Below are 20283 nucleotides of genomic sequence, written 5' to 3' on the forward strand. Positions count from 1 at the left end.
CTATGGAATAGCTGTAGCAGTCTTCTATATATGCTAAATGTTAACCACGGCTCCAGTGAATGTACCTGATTGCCAGTGGTAATTAGCAGCATATTGTATAACTCACTATAGTGGCTTTACACAGCTGCTCACATTGATCCACTGTTGGCAAAATTTTTTACTAAGTAAAATTATAACAACATAAACGCTGACCACGGCTGCAGTGAATGTATCTGACTGCTGGGTGTAATTATCAGCATGTTATGCGATACAGTGTAGCAGCTTTAAATAGCTGCCTATTTAACTTTAAGACACATTGCCAGTTTAGCATTGAATGCTGACTGCAGCATCAGTGTATATGATTGAATATTGGTGGAGATTATTAGCACATTATGAAATAGCTACAGCAGTTCTAATATATGTTAATGCTGACCACGACTTTAACTGTCAGCAAGCTATGTCATTTATTATAGTAGCTCTATACAGCTGTTCATCTAGACCTACTGTAGGCAACACTGTAATTAAAGAACATAATATACTAAACAATTGCATATTATACAGTTGGCTATAGGCCAATTACTGACCTCATATATAATAATGTTAATGAATGCTGAATAAAATTGTTGGAGTAACATACAATAAATTTTCAATACAATTTTTAGCAGTTGGCCATATAGATACAATACTAGGCAGATTTTATTTAATTTATGGTCATTGATACTAATGTTCTAGTCAATGCACATACTGTGTTTATGGCTTAGCAGCCCCAGCCCCAGTGCCGCTCAAACCTTACTCCACTGGAGCCACGGGTTATCTACCCCTGCTCTAATAGATTATTTAAAAATTACATTTAAATATTGTTCCTCAAGGCTCCAAATTGCTTGCAGAACTATAGATCGTCATACAGTTTGGCAGCTATTCAGATATTGGGGCCGATTTGGATGGAAAATGGCTGTTTTGTGTGATGCCCCCAGAAGCCCGATTCATTACCTTATAGTACTAATGCGAGGATCCCTGCCGCTTCAAGAAGGGAAACAATTCCGCCCACATTTTTTCCTTTCAGAGCCACAACCATCATCATTAGTATTGGCACCTGATTCACAGCTCACAGCTCTTAACAGTATTTTGGCCGAATTTAATAGGGTAAGAGTTTAGAAAATGTGAGAGTTTAGCAGTAAACTCTGACACTATTACATTGGTAGAGTTGTATCTTCAAAATGGGAAAACATCAAGATGAGAGTTTAAATCGTGAGAGTCTACAAACATGCAAGTTTGCCTGTTCTTGGACTATTACAGAGTTTACTGCTAAACTCTCGCATTTTCTATACTCTCACCCTATTAAATTTGGCCCTTGGTGTTTGTTCAGCACAGACAGTAATTTCTAATGAGGCTCTTGTGGAAATGCTGTTAATAGTGCTTATAGGTCAGTATATGCCCCAAAAGTTGAATATGTTACCCAACCTTTCCTCACTCCCAGAATGTCCAGGAGACTCCGGAATTTAGAGGAGTCACCACTGACTACCAAAAGAGAGTCTCACCCACCACCCTGTGAACCAATCAAACCATCTGCATATCTCCTCCACAAACTTCCTGAAGGGAGTGAAAGAAAGTCGCTAAGTATGATTTTATCAGAAACTTTGGTAATTATTTGCTTAACCTGCATTCTTCAACAGTTAAAGGCTGAAAGGTACACTGTGACACCAGAGGTTATTTCCTATAAGCCAAAACTTTACCTCTACACTAAATTCATGTTGTATGCTTTTTTAAATGTTGTCTAATGGTGGAAAAAAAGAGCAGAAAGAGCCACTGTAGGAATAAATATTGATAAGGAGAGGCTTACAAGCTGTGGCAACTCCAGAGGTGTGGCTGAGGCGCAGTCCAAAATTCAAATATGGGAGCCACACCAACTGCCATCTAAAACGCTGCCAAACATTATCGTCCGGGAGTCACTGGCAGTTGGTGTGGTCCCCTATTTAATTTTATACAAGACAACAAAGTTAGCCATGTTGAACCTCAAATTGCATTTTGATAAAAAAAATTTTTTATAGGGATAGTGTTAAAGGCGCCAAGTATTACACTTTTACCCAGGTCTATTACATTAATATGATGCCCCTGACTGTGGAGCTGCCTAATTCACATGAGAAATTGCCAGGAACAAATTCCTCTGCAACCATTTTTCAATAATTAGCAACTGCTTAAGACTATGCATCTACTTCAATAAAATGGATTTTCTGCTAATTCCACTGGCAGTTCTCTAAAACTGAAAACCCTGTGCCCTGAATACCGTATATTTCCACTGATCAATTTTATTAAATCCAATTCTTCTTGTTTCTCTGTGCTCGCTAATTATTACTTTGTGAGATGTACTTAACATGTAGAATGTGTACAGCAGTATTATCATCAGTATTATCACTGGGAAGCTGGAACAATGCTCACATCTCACATTCCTGAGGACCAGAGGGATTTCCAAATGCAGCAAGTGTAAATCTGCAGAGAGAATTAGAGCGTTCATAGTATTTCCATGCAAATTAATAATCATATAATCTCATGAACCTAATATGTGTTTGCATACATAATTACACTGGCTATAAATACATTAGAGGTAACATTATCATATCTTTCTGTATTAAATTGTAGCAAGGACTGTAACTCTAATAAAGGAATGCCAGGTGGCTTTTAGGCCAGGGTATCCTTGAAAGCATTTTATTAGGATGCATTTAAATAGGCTCTGCTTGGCTATAAGCCTGCAATAAATGAGTCTAACTCACTTAACTCCTTCTTGCAACTTGATATCTATGAAGATCAGGTTTTGCTGTTGCATTGCGCAACATGATGTGTACAGTAAAAACAGAATGCTAGGGGACAAATTTCTGAAACAATACGATGGAGTTTATGGGAGGTACCCACAAATATTAAGGATCCCTGGGATTTACAATTGAGGGGCCACTGTATACTGTATATCTCTGATATTTGCTGCATTCCCACCATTTCCGACCACATAGAAGCCCCCATTGGCTGCTATGCAGTCAGATTTAGCAAGCTAGGGCCTGCTAGCTAACACTATTTGCTGATTGCATTAGGCTATATTAGCCTATGGCTACTTACCTTCGGAGAGGGATCTTTCAGATCCTCTCTGTCACCCCCCAATTCTAGAGCCAATGCAGGAATATTTCCTGCTCCTCCTGGTCCTCTTGCTCCTCTTCCCCTGATGAGTTTACCATAGGAGTAACGAAACGCATTAGGATTGACTCTAGCAGACTGACATCTTACCAGGACTCATGGGAAAGATTTCTGGACTGCACACCCTGAATATATATAAAATGGGAGGTGCTACCTGATGAGACAAATTGCAGGCACAAAAACAGACAAATCTCAGGTGCACAAATCCAAATTATTAATAATATATAAATGCAATACAATTTTGCAATCAATAGAGGTTTTTAGCATAATCTTGGCCAAGGTTATGGGCCTACCCACCATATCCAGGTAACCTCTGTAGGGTAGGTCCCTAACATACTACGATTGAAATCCAGAGCGCAGGACACCCCCAAACTAGCCCAGCTAAGCCACCCCAGGGCACCGCCATAGTAAGAAAAGTGCAGTGTGAAAGAGATAGTTAGGAGCAGCTACTGCTGCATAAAAAGAATGAAAATAAAAAGTGAGGTACATATATAATAAACAAACAGTAAAGGGTTAAAATGTGTTATAAAAGAAAAATGTGTTATAATGTGGTGCCCTGAAACAGATCAACAAAGGCAATCCAGGGGGACCCACGCCCCAAAAATGAACCAAAGTTGCACTACAGTATATAAAACTTGTAGGACTTACCTAGAATTGTGCCTATTACTAGTGTGCATATTAATTACAAGACTCCATGCTTTTAAACCAATAAGGTAGGGGTGCTAATCCAGACTGAGGGCGTCTCCTTTCCCTCAGGTGGGCAATAAAGCACATTAAATAGAGTATATGGAAAAGATTTCTGGACTGCACACCCTGAATATATATAAAATGGGAGGTGCTACCTGATGAGACAAATTGCATGTACAAAAACAGACAAATCTCAGGTGCACAACTCCAAATTATTAATAATTTATAAATATAAATAAATATATATCTTACCAGGACTCATTTGGACTAACTTTTGGTTTTTCTGGGACTCATTTCTTTCTCATATCTATCAGATACTAAGAGTGCTTTTCCAAGGGCACTATTGTGTAGATATGTGTGGTTTGATCTTCTAGAAATATGAACACACCTGAACTTAGGGGTTCTGAGTCCCCGTTCGGAAATATTTTGGTCCTGGTTCATTTGTATATTGCACCACAAGTGTTCCTGCAGTGCTTACAAAGTACATAAATAAGTGAACAAGAAACCAGTGAATTACAGTACAATGTAATGCAGGACTAGGACAAGGTTTATACACATTGCTGCATTAGCAATCATAAAACTCAAATAAGCAGCAGGGCGTAAGCAACCAAGTGATAGGTGCCCTAGTGGGGAGTGAGGAGTAGATGACTGCATAAGTAAGGAGAAGCACATGAGGGTAGAGGGTCCTGCTCATGAGAGCTTACATTCTAATAGGGGGGGGCAGACAAACAGGCGTGACACAGATGGGGTAGACAGGGAGGAAGGAGCATGTAGCAGCAAGTTAGGATGAGATCTGGAAGAATTTGATGAAGTAGTGGGTCTTGAGAGCCCATTGGAGGAGAGGTGGAGAGTCTGATGAGGAGAGGGTGAGAGTTCCAGAGGTAGGGAGCAGTACGGGCAAAATCTTGGAGGCGGGAGTCGGAGTAAGTAATCAGTTGGCATGAGAGGCGGCGTGCATTTGTTGAGCAAAGAGGGCAGACGGGAGAAACACCAGAACAGACCCCTAAGAGGTAAAAAAAAACTTTTATTGAGTAACTGATGGAATACACAAATAAGAAAATTGCTCATCCAATTGAAGTGCACATATGGAAGGGTCAAATATTATATATTACTCAATATTTTGTCCATGTATACATACAGTAGATTCTGTTCCAAACGTGTTCATAGGAAATTGTTTCCACCACAGAATATTGTATTGCTACAGTATTCTCCATAAGATTAGCAATTTGGAATAGAAAAAGAGAAAAATTTATTCTGATGAGAACTCTGAATATCGTATTGTGAATCTGCTGTCCAGCGACACCCTGCAGAAAGGATTGCTCATGTTAACCCTTTAGTTTCTACAGACACACAGTTTAGAGTGAATAATGATTTTTAGAGAGAAGCTATATGCCATGCCTTATTTGGTTTAAAATGACTCTGCCTCCAACGTGTATCAATCCTCTTTATTATTCAGTAGAGACCCCATCATCATTTCTCTTCCCTTAATGCAGCCACATCAGTACCTGTGTGTTTACTGCAGCATCTAAATGATTAGAGCAGGCAGCAAAGAATCTAATAAGTCAGGCACGATAGTGTGTCTGAGTGTATGTTGTTCAGCTGGATGAGTGTCACATCCATATTATGCCATTAGATTATCATGCTGGATTTTGCTCCAAGAAGCACTGGAAACAAAGTGAATATTTTAAACTGTGACATTAGTACTGGAGGAAATAAACGAGGTACATTTAGAAAGGTGACACAGAGAGAAGAAGTGACAGGTTCCGATGTCAAATACATGTGAGTAATTACATAAAGCAGATTTGTAGTTAGCTGTCAGCATATTTGATGTATCAAGTCTCCATCAAATCATTTAGTCATGGCTCGTACACATTCACATTCAGTCCTGCACATCACGGGGAGACCTCTGGGAGTAAATTTATCAAGCAGTGATTTGGTTTAATCTCCGCTTTTTGCTGTGTTGTTGGGCGCTTTACATATAGCACAAAGTGACTACAGCGGCTGGGAGCTCTGGGCCTGATTCAGAGCTGGACGCTATTTGCGCTCGCTCGTTCAGAAAAAGGGGCCGGCTATTTAAATTGAGCACTCGCTCTTTGCGGTCTGTTGATGCCTCTATGTCTGAGCGAGCAAAAGAAACATGCGCTTGCTATTTTGTAAAGATGCCCCCTGGCCGCTCGCATCCTACATCATCTCCGCTATTTATTTGATTAATCGAGTACATCGAAAGGCATCTGAACTGCTCGCAGTGCTTGTGGTAGGATTTTCCTACCGCAATCATGCGAACAGTTCAGGCTAAGAAACAACCAAGTGACGTGGTCGATGACGCTGCTTTGTTAATTATGTACACCCTTAAAATGCCCGTTTTGACCATTTGGCACACCTGCGTTCGGATCACCACTCCCCGTTTTCAAGCACCTTCCCCTGTTACCACCCACAAACGCCTCATCCTGTCACTCAAATTAGCAGGCACTCGCTATTTTGCGAGCGCACGATTTCCGACCGCAATGACTGGTTGGCGCATGTGCATTATGACCCATACACATTGCGCAGATGTGCGAACATCGCTCGGAGCGAACGAGCGGCCGCTTACGAGCGGCTCTGAATCAGGCCCTCTGTACGAGTTGAATCTCGAGCAGACTAAAAGTAGGGGTGAGCGGATTCGGATTTCTGAAATCCGAACCCCCCCCGAGCCCCCCCCCGATCCGAGGCCGATCCGAGTCAGGCTCGACTTTTCCCGCCTGACTCGGATCTGAAATCGAGGCAAAACGTCATCATCCCGCCTTCAGGGTCTCGCGTGTTTTGGATCCTATATAAGGTACCCACGTCGGCGTCATTTTCTCACTCGGCTGTGGACAGTGAAGAGGGAGGGTGGGAGTTAGGGCTGGCTGGGCTGCGTAGTGTAGTGTAGTGTAGTGCAGAGTAGTGTTGTGCTGTGCTGTGCTGCGCTGTGCTGCTGTTGTCCATAGGGGCTGTGTCCACTACTTCAAAGTCCATAGGGGCTGGCTGGACTGTGTTGTGCAGTCAGTTGTCCATAGGGGCTGTGTCCACTCCAAAGTCCCGTGCAGTGTCCCAGTCCTAAAGGGGTGCTGTAGTGTTGTCCAGGGGGTGCTCTGTCCATCAGGGGTGCTCCCCCCAAGTGCTAAAAAAAAAAAAAAAAAAAAAAAAAAATTCTGTGTTTGTGAATTGTGTGCACTGTGGCTGCACGTGCATCAACAAAGGAGCAGCGCCAAGTGTGCGCCTGTGTCCCATTAGTAAAGGGCAGGCTGGCTTGTCCGTTAAAGGGTGCTGTAACCCCCAAAGTACACTCCAAACAAAAAAAATAAATATTTTCTGTGTTTGTGAATTGTGTGCACTGTGGCTGCACGTGCATCAACAAAGGAGCAGCGCCAAGCGTGCGCCTGTGTCCCATTAGTAAAGGGCCAGCCGGCTTGTCCGTTAAAGGGTGCTGTAACCCCCAAAGTACACTCCAAACAAAATAAAAAAATATTTTCTGTGTTTGTGAATTGTGTGCGCAGTAGCCGCACGTGCATCAACAAAGTAGTGCCAAGCGTGCGCCTGTGTCATAAGTAAAGGGCCGGCTGGCTTGACCATTAAAGGGTGCTGTAACCCCCAAAGTACACTCCAAACAAAATAAAAAAATATTTTCTGTGTTTGTGAATTGTGTGCACTGTGGCTGCACGTGTATCAACAAAGGAGCAGCGCCAAGCGTGCGCCTGTGTCCCATAAATAAAGAGCCGGCTGGCTCATTTCTTAAAGAGTGGTGTAACCCACAAAGTGCACTACTCTCCAGCAAAAATAAAAAAATATTTTCTGTGTTTGTGTGCACCTTAGCCGCACATATATATCAAATCAATATAACATAAATGGAGGACCAAACTTACTCTGATAAAAATAAAATAGGGAAAGATCAAGAACCACTTCCTCCTAGTGCTGAAGCTGCTGCCACTAGTCATGACATAGACGATAACATGACATCAACGTCGTCTGCCAAGGCCGATGCCCAATGTCATAGTAGAGGCCACATACAATCCCAAATGACAAAGTTCAGGAAAATGACCTTAAAAAAAACATTTAAATCATCTGAAGAGAAACGTAAACTTGCCAATATGCCATTTATGACACGGAGTGGCAAGGAACAGCTAAGGTCTTTCCCTATGACTAGTGTGTGTCACAGTAGTATGACTAGTATGTTCATTACTAGTGGTTCAGCTTCACATGATGATGGAAGCCCTCCTCCCGCTAAAAAAATCAAACGAGTTAAGTTGGCAAAAGCACAGCAAAGAACTGTGCGTTCTAAGAAGATATCACAAATCCCCAAGGAGAGTCCAAGTGTGGTGGCGGTTGCGATGCCTGACCTTCCCAGCACTGGATGGGAAGAGGTGGCTCTTTCCACCATTTGCACGCCCCCTGCAAGTGCTGAAAGGAGCACCCACAGTCCACTTGCTGATATGCAAATTGAAGATGTCACTGTTGAAGTACAACAGGATGAGGATACTGGTGTAGCTGGCGCTGAGGAGGAAGTTGGCGAGGAGGATTCTGATGGTGATGTGGTTTGTTTAAATCAGGCTCCGGGGGAGACAGTTGTTGTCCGTGGGATGAAAAAGCCCATCACGGTCATGCCTGGGCAGAAGACCAAACATTCCACCTCTTTGGTCTGGCAATATTTCTATCCAAATCCGGACAACAACTGTCTTGCCATATGTACCATATGTAAAGGTGAAATAAGTAGGGGTAGGGACGTTAACCACCTAGGAACATCCTCCCTTATACGTCACCTGCAGCGCATTCATAAAAAGTTACTGTCAAGTTCAGAAACTTTGGGTAAGACTGTAAGCAGTCCAGGGACACCTAAATCCCTTTTTCCTGTTTTATCCAAGGAATCGGTGGATGAGGAGGATGAGGACGACATCTTGCCTCCGTAGAGCCAGTTTGTGCAAGGACACATTAATTGCCAGCTTGTTTTGTGGGGCCCAAACGAACCAATCATTTCAGCCACAGTCATGTGGCAGACCCTGGCGCTGAAATGATTGGTTTGTTAAAGTGTGCATGTCCTATTTATACAACCATAAGGGTGGGTGGGAGGGCCCAAGGACAATTCCATCTTGCACCTCTTTTTTTTCTTTGCAGTATGTAGTGTTTGGGGCCTAGTTTTTCAAACTGCCATCCTGTCTGCCACTGCAGTGTCACTCCTAGATGGGCCATGTGTTTGTGCCGCCCACTCGTGTCGCTTAGCATAGTCATCCAGCTACCTCGGTGCAACCTTTTGGCTATAAAAACAATATTGTGAGGTGTGAGGTGTTCAGAATAGACTGGAAATGAGTGGAAATGAAGGTTATTGAGGTTAATAATTGAATAGGAGCATAAAAACCCACAAATTCTGTGATTTTAGCTGTTTTTATGCTTTTTTAAAAAAAAAATACAGATCCAAAACACAAAACCCAGAACCCAAAACACAGAAGGGTGGTTTTGGCAAAACCAATCCAGATCCAAAACACGAAGAAAGATCCAGATTCAAAACCAAAACACAAAACATGAAAAGTGGCCGGTGCACACCCCTAACTAAAAGGGGAGATGTATTAAGCCCAGTATGTACTAATAAAGGATGTTCAGCTCTCTACACTAGCCAACACAATAAAACAATGGGAGGAGCATATGCCCCAATACTCAGGGGCCTAGAGAGTGCCGCCGGGCCCCGGTAAAGAGAGAGCGTGGCCTAATCACGGGAGGCATGGCCATGCCCCCTTGAAAAAAAAACAACATACTTTTGCAGTGCTGCTACGCACCGGGGAGGGGGCGCTGTGAGCCTCTCAGCCCGGTGCAAAGCCAGGGAGGCGGCGTGGTCAGTGTGATTGCTCCCCCCCTCAGGTATAGGAGATTGCTGTGGCTGCTGCTTAGCAGCCGTGAGCAATCTCCCACTGCATCCCAGCACACGCTGTGTCCTGGACTGCAGCAAGGGAGGAAGGGAGGAGGGGGCGGCGCCGGACCAGGGCACCTGCCGGGTCCCTCTGGAAGCCCGCCCAGGTAAATTGTACCCGCTCCCCCCCTCTCGGCAGCCCTGCCAATACTACAAGGTCGGAGAGGCCCACCCTGCTTCTCTGGCTCAGAACTGATAATGGTGCTCCAGCCAATCAGCTCCTAATTGTTTTCTGTTTGAAAAATGACAATTAGGAGCTGATTGACTGTAGCACCACTTATCATATGCAATCACAATGAGTTATAAAACTCGATGCGTTTGATAAATGAGGCAAGTGCTTCTAACTTCCCCTTGCACCAACTATGGGCACTGATTGCTGTGCTTTCACAAGTGCTGTGCTCCATCTGTAAAGGAAATGTTAGTAAACAAGAAAATAGCAGAAATAAAAAATGGTAAACAACATCACAATGGTTGGTGGGTGGAAAAATCTCAAAGCCAAAAGACCAAGATATTGGATGAAATCCGGTAAAATAACCTCCCAGTCCCTAAACGCTCCCTGTTACATTCCCATTGGTTCCTGCATCCCTGGAAACTGCCCAGCAACCCACCTTTTACCCATACAACACCATAGTCTGACATGTGAATGTGTCCTACTCAACCACTGGAGTTAAAATATCTTCAGGCTTTTACATCCCTTCGTTCTACAAGTCTTATTTTTATTCACCATGTTATTTTTATATTTTTTGAACTGAACATCACTTTTCATGTTGCCTGATACCTTTTTCCTCCATCAGTTGAATATGTCCTTTTTCCCAGAAATATATTCTTGTAATTATTATGTGCTTTGTATCTACTTAGCTAAACTCCATTAGGTACTATACCCAGAGACAAATATGCTCTACAAAAGCTGGAGATGAACAGTTCTAAAAGCCAGAATGAGAAATGTTTTATATGTTTATAGTTTTCCCCATAAAATATTTGTATCTCTTTAAAAATGTCTGCCAATTCCTCCTGCTACTAGCATTTGCTTTCATTTCCTTTAGTTCAGAAATAGCACCAGTCACAGGGCCTTATCCTGATTTGGGAGCAAAGCAAAAAAAAGCAAGTAACTGTGCACCCGGACATATCTGCAATGCAAAGGGTGCAAATACATCTATTGCGTTTGCATACAAGGTAAATACTGGCTGCTTTTGCTTGTAGCCCACAAATGCTGGACAGCTTTATTTTCTGTACCACCTACAGTCAGGGCCGGTGCAAGGTTTCCGGGCGCCCTAGGCAACATTTCACCAACCACCCCTGCTCCCTCCAATTCATAATATGCCACGTATCAGTCTCCCCAGTTAAATAACATGCCACACAGCAGTGTCCAAATTCATAATATACTATATAGAATATTACACACAGCAGAGCACGAAAATCATAATTTACCTCATAACACTGCCGCCAAATCATAATATGCCACCTAGCCATGCATTACTCCATTAATTTTTTTTCGTTTGTGGACTCAGCGGCGCCCTCCAGTGGCCGGTGCCATTAGGCAGCTGCCTATGGTTGCCTAATGGTAGCATCGGTCCTGCATGTACAGTATATCGGACTGCAAACCAAGTGTACTACATGCATTTTCCCAGTAAGCCGGCATCTCATGGGGCTTCATGATATATATTTTTTTAACCTGCACCATAGTTTGGGTGGCTTTGCCTATTAGTGGCTAGCCCTGTCACTGGTTCGCTTTCTGGTTGCTCAGCCGTCCCATTACATGTGCCACAAGGAGCTGCCCACTGATGATCCCTTCCTCAGCCTTAATGTAACCCCTTTTACCTAACACAGCTTTCTCCTCCCCTACATTGCAGTTCTTAGATAGGGGTTCACTGGAGGCCACAATATGCACACACTTTAGCTCTGTGGCCTGGCATGTACTTGGGAAATAAACTGCATACTGTCACTGTCTAGAGTGATGCAGTACATGATTCTGCAGCTCATCCTTCAGAAGCAAGAAGGCTGTGGAACGCAATCTCCGGGGTCTTTGTGTTAAGTATGACTAGAAGATAGAATTACATGTTCCAGTATTTGGCAGCTGGTTATGTTTGGACTAGAGCTCTTGATAAGTTTAGTGCATCTTTCATCTCATGAGTTGGTGCTAAAATCTATTTACAATCAATTAAAATTATATGGTTGTCACTTGAATGTTCTCTTTATTGTACGGTACTCACTAGGATGCTCTTTGTATTGTATATCAGTGACCAGGATACTCTGTTTTGTAAGTTGAACACTAGGATGATGTATTAAGGAAAAATGGTCACTAGGATATGTCCTATGTAGTATTTTAATAACTGGGATGTTATATATAAATAGGTCTGTTGGTTTGTCTGTCTGTCCAGTTATGTGGACACCCCTGCACTGATTGGGATGAAACCAAAGTAAGGTGGAATTCCACCTATTAGAATCTGCTAATTTATGATAAGAAACAAGTGTTTATTATTATTATTATCCTTTATTTATATGGCGCCACAAGTGTTCCGCAGCGCCTTACATAGTACATAGAACTAATAGGTGAACAAGAAACAAGTAACTTACAGTACATTACAGTGCAGGACAAGGGCACAACTTATATACATTGCTGAAATAGTGATTAAAGCACTCACAATAAGCTGCCGGGAGTTGGCAGTCCCGTGTTAGATGCCCTAATGGGGAGTAGAGAGTAGAAGAAAATGTAAAGAGAAGCACATGAGGGAAGAGGTCCCTGCTCGTGAGAGCTTACATTCTAAGGGGAGGGGCAGACAGACAGGCATGACACAGAAGGGGAAGATAGGAAGGAAAGAGCATGAGCTGGGTTAGGATGAGTGCTGAAAGGCCTTGATGAAGTAGTGGATCTTGAGAGCCCGTTTGAAGATTTGTAGAGAGGTGGAGAGTCTGATAGGGAGAGGGAGAGCATTCCAAAGGTAGGCAGCAGCAAGGGCAAAATCTCAGATGCGGGAGTGGGAGGAAGTAATCAGTTGGCATGCATTAGTTGAGTGAAGTGGACGGGCAGGAGTATGAAGGGAGAGAAGGTCAGAAATGTATGTGGGAGAGGATTTGGTGAGGGGTTTGTAGGCGAATGTAAGAACCTTGAATTGGCATCTGAAGGGGAAGGGGAGCCAGTGTAGGGCTTGAAGAAGAGGGAAGCAGATGTAGAACGTCTGGAGAGGAAGATGAGCCGAGCAGCAGCATTGAGAACAGATTGTAGTGGAGAGAGGTGAGAGACTGGGAGGCCAGCTAGGAGAAGGTTACAGTAGTCCAATCTGGATATGACCAGTGAGTGGATGAGGGTTTTAGTGGCATCCTGGGTGAGGAAGGGTCTAATCCTGGAAATATTTTTTAGGTGAAAACGGCAGGACTGAAAGAGAGGTGCTGTTTAAAGGAGAGGGAGGAGTCTAAGATAACTCCAAGACAGCGCACTTTGGGGCTAGAGGAGAAAGTTGTGCCATCAATAGATAATGAAATTGTGGGAAGTGATGTAGTGGAAGAGGGTGGGAAGATGATCAGCTCAGTCTTAGACATGTTAAGTTTAAGAAATCGCTCGGACATCCACGAGGAGACAGCAGAGAGACAGTTGGAGATACGGGTAAGGAGCGAGGGGGAGAGCTCAGTGGTGGAAAGGTAAATTTGAGTATCATCTGCATAGAGATGATATTGGAGGTCAAAGGAGTTAATGAGTACACCTAAAGAGGTTGTAAATAGGGAGAAAAGGAGAGGTCCAAGAACAGAACCTGGGGAACTCCTACTGTTAGTGGAAGTGGAGGGGAAGAGGAGTCATGAGAGGACACAGCGAAGGAATGATCAGATAGATAGGAGGAAAGCCAGGAGAGGGCAGTGCCACGTAAACCGAGAGAGTAAAGGATTTGCAGGAGGAGAGGGTGGTCTACAGTGTCAAATGCAGCAGAGAGGTCATGGAGAATGAGCAGAGAGTAGTGGCCCTTGGATTTGGCGGCAAGGAGGTCGTTGCTGACTTTTGTGAGGGCAGTTTCAGTGGAGTGGAGAGATCGGAAGCCAGATTGAAATGAGTCAAGGACGGAGTGGGAGGAAAGAAAGGTGGTAAGGCAGTTTTAGACAATACGCTCAAGGAGTTTGGAAGCAAAAGGGAGAAGAGAGATAGGTCGATAGTTGGAAAGTATGTTAGGATCAAGGGTAGGTTATTTAAGAATGGGGGAGACAAGAGCATGTTTGAATGCAGAAGGGACAGTGCCAGATGATAGGGAGAGATTAAGGAGGTGAGCCAGATGGGAACAGGCAGAAGGAGACAGGTGGAAGAGGAGACGGGAAGGGATAGGGTCAAGAGGGGAGGTGGAAGGAGGGGAGGACCGGATGAGGGCCAAGACTTCCTCTCCAGAAGCAGGGGAGAAGGATGTCAGAGTTGGTGAGACAGAAGGGGAGGGGTGTTAAGGGCAAGGAGGGGAGGAGTGCTGAAGGTCTGATGGAATATGATGTCCTCACGTATGGAGTCAATTTTAGATTTAAAGTAGGTGGCAAAGTCAAGGACAGAGAGCGAGGAGGGAAGGCGAGGAGGGGAAGGGCAGAGTAGGGAGTTGAAAGTGGCAAAGATACGCCGGGGGTTTGAGGACTGGGAGGAGATGAGGTTCTTGAAATGTGTTTCCTAAGAATATCCATCATTCCAGTATATTTGAGACAAATTGGGACTTGCAATAGGTACTCCTTTATGTGAAGGCACAGAGGTATGAAAACTAAAATTAGGTATTGTTATTTAGCTCCTTCTAAAATGTTGTGAATCTCAGTTCCTATTAATATCAAAGTAAATAATTATATGTATAGTATGTTGTTAAATAACTGTATATTGAAAAAAAGTGGATAACGTTCCTACTATTTCCTACTATTTGCATAATCTTCTCAATTGTTGTGAATTCCATGTATGCAATAACTTGTGTGACACCCTTCTTATGGACTTTTTATGTTTCATTTCTAAGATTAACCCCTGAAGAAGTCTCCAAGGAGATGAAACGCATAGGGTAACTATGTTTTTTATCCCAATTCGGTGATACACCACTACGAATACATGCTTTATACCTAAGGGTGAATCTTCCATGTTGAAATGTGGAACCCTGTAGACCTAATCAGCACCGTTGAAAATTGTATTGGTACTGTATAAAATGTTTTTTTTATTATAATAAATTGTGTTATGGTTTTATAAGGGTGTCAACAGCTTCTTGTCCACAAAAACTATTAGGTATTTGTATGTGAATGTTTGTATAGTCCAATAGTTGCATTTTTAAGATTTAATTCAAAAACGGCCTTTTTTTTTTATTAATACTCCAGAATAAACTGTAAAGTTACTCAAGCGTTCTCTTATAGATCTTTTTCCATTTCTATTATACAGTCCCACAAACAGGGGACTCTGTATGAGTAGCTGCTAGGTTCAGTTTTCTGTATAGGTGCAGGATAAGGATGGTTTGTATAACCACTATATATATATATATATATATATATATATATATATTCCGATGTATCCACTATAAAATCATCAGTCAAATTTATTCATAATGAAACAACATATTAGCACAAATAAAATGATGGTTGTGGTCGACGATTTAGTTCCAATCTGAACCTTTCTCAAGACCTCAGTCACTGGTAGTCACAACCAATAATAATAGCAGAATGATATGACATAATCTCAGTGCCAGTCCGATCAATTCAGAAAAAATACCCTAATCAGGGTGGGGCACTCAGGAACGCACAAAACTTAATGACAATTGGATCAGGGTTCAACTAGCCTTGTCCAACACATACAACCAAGACACCATAGACCTCAAAGCATCCAGAGTCTAGAATTAAAGGGGGATGGCTGGCAGCGAGGCCGGGTGCAGACCAGTGCAAGCACCAGCTGCTCTCTACATTGTATGGACATCACTAGGATGCTTACTATATTATAGGGTCCATCATTTTGTTACTCTCTGTATTGTATGGTTGTCATTTGGATGCTTTCTGTATTGAATATTTATTACTAGGATGCTCTCTGCAATACATTTATTTCACTAGATTGCTCTCTGTATTTAATATCTGCCATGAGTATGCTTTCTGTATTGCATTACATTCACAAGAATTTTCTTTCCTTTTATATAGCAGTGACTTGCATACTCCCTTTATTGTATGGTGTTCTCTAGAATGCTTTGTGTTTTGTGTAGGTTTCTAACTGTTGCACACTAGCACTAGTATTCTGTGTAAATACACACTGTGCATGCTCTGAAAATAGGTGAAAATAGATGAATGAAAGGGTATGCGGTCACATTGCCGATGGAAGGAATGGCAGGTGTCGATATCCTGATGCCCGAATCCCGCCATCTGGAAAAATGCCAGCAACGATATCCCGACTATGAACAGGATACCAATGCCGGCATCTCAAAGCTCCACACTCCTGATCGTCCAGACGGGTAAGTAACAGTAAAGTCCCTGGGGAAGAGGGGCTTAGGTTTAGGCACCACTGGGGGGGACATTAGGGTTAGGCACCCCCTGGGAGGGTTAGGGTTAGGCTAGGGGAAGGGGGGGTTAGGTGCCACTGGGAGGAGGTTAGGGTTAGGCACCCCTTCAGGAGGGTTAGGTTTATGGTGTGCGGGAAGGGGGGGTTAGGTTTAGGCACCACTAGGGGGGAGGTTAGGGTTATGCACCACCAAGGGAGAGTTAGGTTTAGGTGGGGTAGGAGTAGGTTAGCGTACTTACCGCTGCTGGGATTCTGAACCAGCTGGGCTTCCACTGTCGGGATTTCAGCCGGTGGTTATGTAGCCACCGGCTTATCATACCGATTCCAATGAAAGTGTGGGTGAAGTTATATGTTTTTCATCATATCTCTGAAGTAGTGGAAATGTGTTGTAACAGTGCATTCTCTTGTGTTTTCACACAAATGTGTCCCATGCAGAACTTGACATACATAAAAATACACCTGTTTGGAGTCATACTGTCACACATCGGGGTCCGGGTCCCAGTTACCGGGTCTGGCGGTGTCACCTTACTGCCATCTGTGTCCCTTGTGGCCACCTGCAGCATCCATGAAACATTTGGTAACTCATCTGTTCCTGCTGTTCTGCATCATGACAAACTAGTCTCCAGCAACTCCATTCACTTGCTTCATCCAACGTATTAGTTCTAAGGATGCCTATTTAAACCAGGAACTGATGACTGCTTATTGCCAGTACAACATCTCTTTCAGAGAATCAGTACCCTGGCTCCTGGTTCAGTATCTGCTCCAGTATTGCTTCACAGCATTAAGCTCCAGTGCTACCCAGAAAACCTGCTCCAGTATTGCAGCAGGGCCTGTGCTAGGTTTTCTTGGCACCCAACACAGTCCTGTGCTACAATATCACCACTGCCCTTCCCCTCCACCCCTTCCCTCCCCCGCTCCCTCCTAAGCTTATGCCATAACTCCAGTGTATGGGGGGGAGGCCAGGGTTCTTCCAGAGCTGGCCAGGTTGTGGTCCTGGCAACCTTGGGTGGCCACATTGACAGAACGTGCCTCGAGCCAGCTCTGCACTGCAGCCTACCTCAGTTGTGCTTCCGGCACCCACTTTTAGTTCATTGCAGGCTGTCTCTGAACATTCTACATTTTGTTGCAGCTACAGGTAATCCTGCCAGCCAGCATTTGTTCTCAATACCATTCTCCAGCATTAACCTTCTGCTGCTAGTATACCTGCATGAGGAACAGAATTATTAAACCAGCCAACTTCTTCCACACTCCAGCTCATACAGCTAACCCAAGAGCCCCTGACAAAGAGCTCACTACAAAAGGGGCGGAGGTGTTCCTTAAGGAATGCCTGCCATTTTGTGGGCGGCCGCACTGACATCAGCAGTTATGTCAGTGGGGAGCTTTCTGCTCGAACAGAGCAGGAAGCTCCCTGGGGCTTGCAGTTGCCGAGACCCAACCTTAAGGTCTCGTCGCAAGCCCCGATGGTCACGATGGTCTTGACCATCACGACCATCAACCTAGTCGGTTGCTAAAGCTGTGGGTGGTAACCCACAGCTTAGTTAGTGACCAGGAGGCCACACTTCAAAAGAGAAGTGGCCACCCACATCCAGAATGATGAGGGCCATAGTCTGTACTGTATGTCACTAGGATCTTTCTGTATTGTACATCTATCAATAGTAGAGATGTGCGGTTCGGTTCTCCAGAAATTCGAAGCCATCCGAATTTTGTGAATCCGGGTAAATCCGAGTCGCGGTTCTAATCTCCTGAGGAGATCCGGGTAAATCCGGGTTGCGGTTCTGAACTTTTTGCAGTTCAGAATTCGGATTTTAACTCCGAATTTCAGGTTTTGGATTGCATAAATTACATGATTTTAGCTGTTTTTAATACTTTTTATCCATTTTTTTATTTAAAAAATCCAGATCCAAAACCAAAACTAAAACATTTGGGGGTGGTTTGCAAAACCAAATCCAGATCCAAAACCTTGAAAGAGATACAGATCCAAAACCAAAACACGGGGGTTGGCGCACATCCCTAATCAATTGTACTAGACAAATTATTATCTAGAAAAAGTATAATACCCGGTTTGTCATACTTGCAATGCATGGCACATTCATGGGACTATCTTAGTTTAATTATACCATAAAATGCATCTGATGAACTGTTAATGCTAATGTTTACAAGTAATCACAGTTACCGTATATTTAGAAGTATGTGATTTTTTATGTTTCAAAGCCATTGGTGAGGTATAGAGGGAATTGGGAGGTTAGCACATATACTTGGAGTTAAATACATTCCCTTCACTAAGGCAATGTGATTTTTTTTCATTACCACTACTAGAAAAACTTAGAACCAGAGGGAGATGTGAATGAGACCCCAGTAAAAATAATCTAACTTTCATTCAGCAGCTTCAAGTATCAGCAAAGACTTTCCAGAGTCAACTACTACTGCTTCAAAGCTAAGATGTCTAGTTATCAGATAGCCCTGAAAAGTCTTTTTTCTATAACTGCTCAGGTTGCTTAGCTCCCTTATCATATTGCCAGCTAATCAGGGTCTCTCTTGTACATTTATGACCTGACATTGTCATGTTACACATATGTACAGTACCTGGAGATCAGTCTCAGACATATATATATATATATATATATATATATATATGTTCAGTGGCGATCAAAGATGGACTCCTGAGAATATTACCTCAAGGGGATTTGCTCTCACAAACAAAGGTACCCTTGACACTGTAAGACAAGTGCCAATATGGGGAAGATAAAGCACTTAAGCACTTATGCTTTCCCCCGTTTTATTGTCTTTTGAAAGATTACTCTAGTACCAGAGACACTAGGATGCAACAATTTTTTTTTTGATCTCCGACCGCTCGCAAAGCTGTGGGTGTCCACCCACAGCTTGTGCGAGTGAGCTGGAGACCATTGCAATAATTGCGACCATCAGCCTTGCGACGAGACCCTCGGGTAGTGTCTAGCTGCCGCAAGGCCGAGTGGACTTCCTGCTCTAATATAGCAGGAAGTCCACTACTGACATCAATAGTGATGTCAGTTGGACCACCCAACAAACGCCAGGTGTTCCTAAGGGAATGCCTGCGTTTGTGCAGCCACCCCCCCTACCCGCCCACAAAACGGGGTGAGTTGTCACTCACCATCGTCAGCCGCTCCGTTTTGCTGCGAGCCCTAGCGACTGAACTTCAGTCGTTCAGCGGGGCTCGCTCACACCAGACGCGGTGCATACGCAGTGCACAATCATCGAGCCGCTTGCGAGCGGCTTTGAATGAGCTCCAGTGTACGCTAGCAATGTAGTTTTGTTACTTCTTGCACTTTTTAGTGAATAAGACGCATTTTTTGAAAAATGGAAGCTTGTCCGCAGTTATGCCGCAAGGGCTCAGCTCACCAAGAAGGGCTATTTGGCACACCTAGAGCAAAGTTGTATGAGGACACATCTGTATGAGCTGACATTCTCTTGATTTACTCTTCTTGGTACTGTGCAGTTACTGTAAACCTCTCATTTATATGTATCCACTTTTTATTTATTTATGTTTTTATACTTACAGTATGTATTGTTTTGTACATTTCACTCTTTGTATATATTATGATACGTGTACTTTCTTTGGCCCGACACTATGCTAATAATTCTAAATATGTAATACATTATATTCTATGAGGTATAGTATGTGCAAACTGGAAATATGTTTATTTTTTAGGCAATTCTGTGCAGATGCTTTGTACAACAATTTGTGCAATAATGCATGCTGACAATAAAATTACAAGCCAAGTATCATTTTTCGACCACAAAATGAATTAATTACAACTTTTATTGGCAACATCAGGACTGCATTTATTTCAAGCATGTTTATATATTTTCATTGCTTTTGCACTGCAATTTCAGGTGAAGTATTGCAGCTAGCATTCCATGGGACTCAAATTTGATGAAACAACATTTGTATTTTATACATGTAGAACTTTCTTGGTTTAATACATTTTCATCTGAATGTTAAAGCAGAGTGTTAAATTAGTTTGAATTGTGGATTTGATTTCACACAAATATTTGCATGCAGGCCTAAAACTGCAAG

The sequence above is a fragment of the Taudactylus pleione genome, unplaced genomic scaffold, assembly GCF_031769625.1.
Source record: "Taudactylus pleione unplaced genomic scaffold, aTauple2 ptg000105l, whole genome shotgun sequence".
NCBI lineage: Eukaryota > Metazoa > Chordata > Amphibia > Anura > Myobatrachidae > Taudactylus > Taudactylus pleione.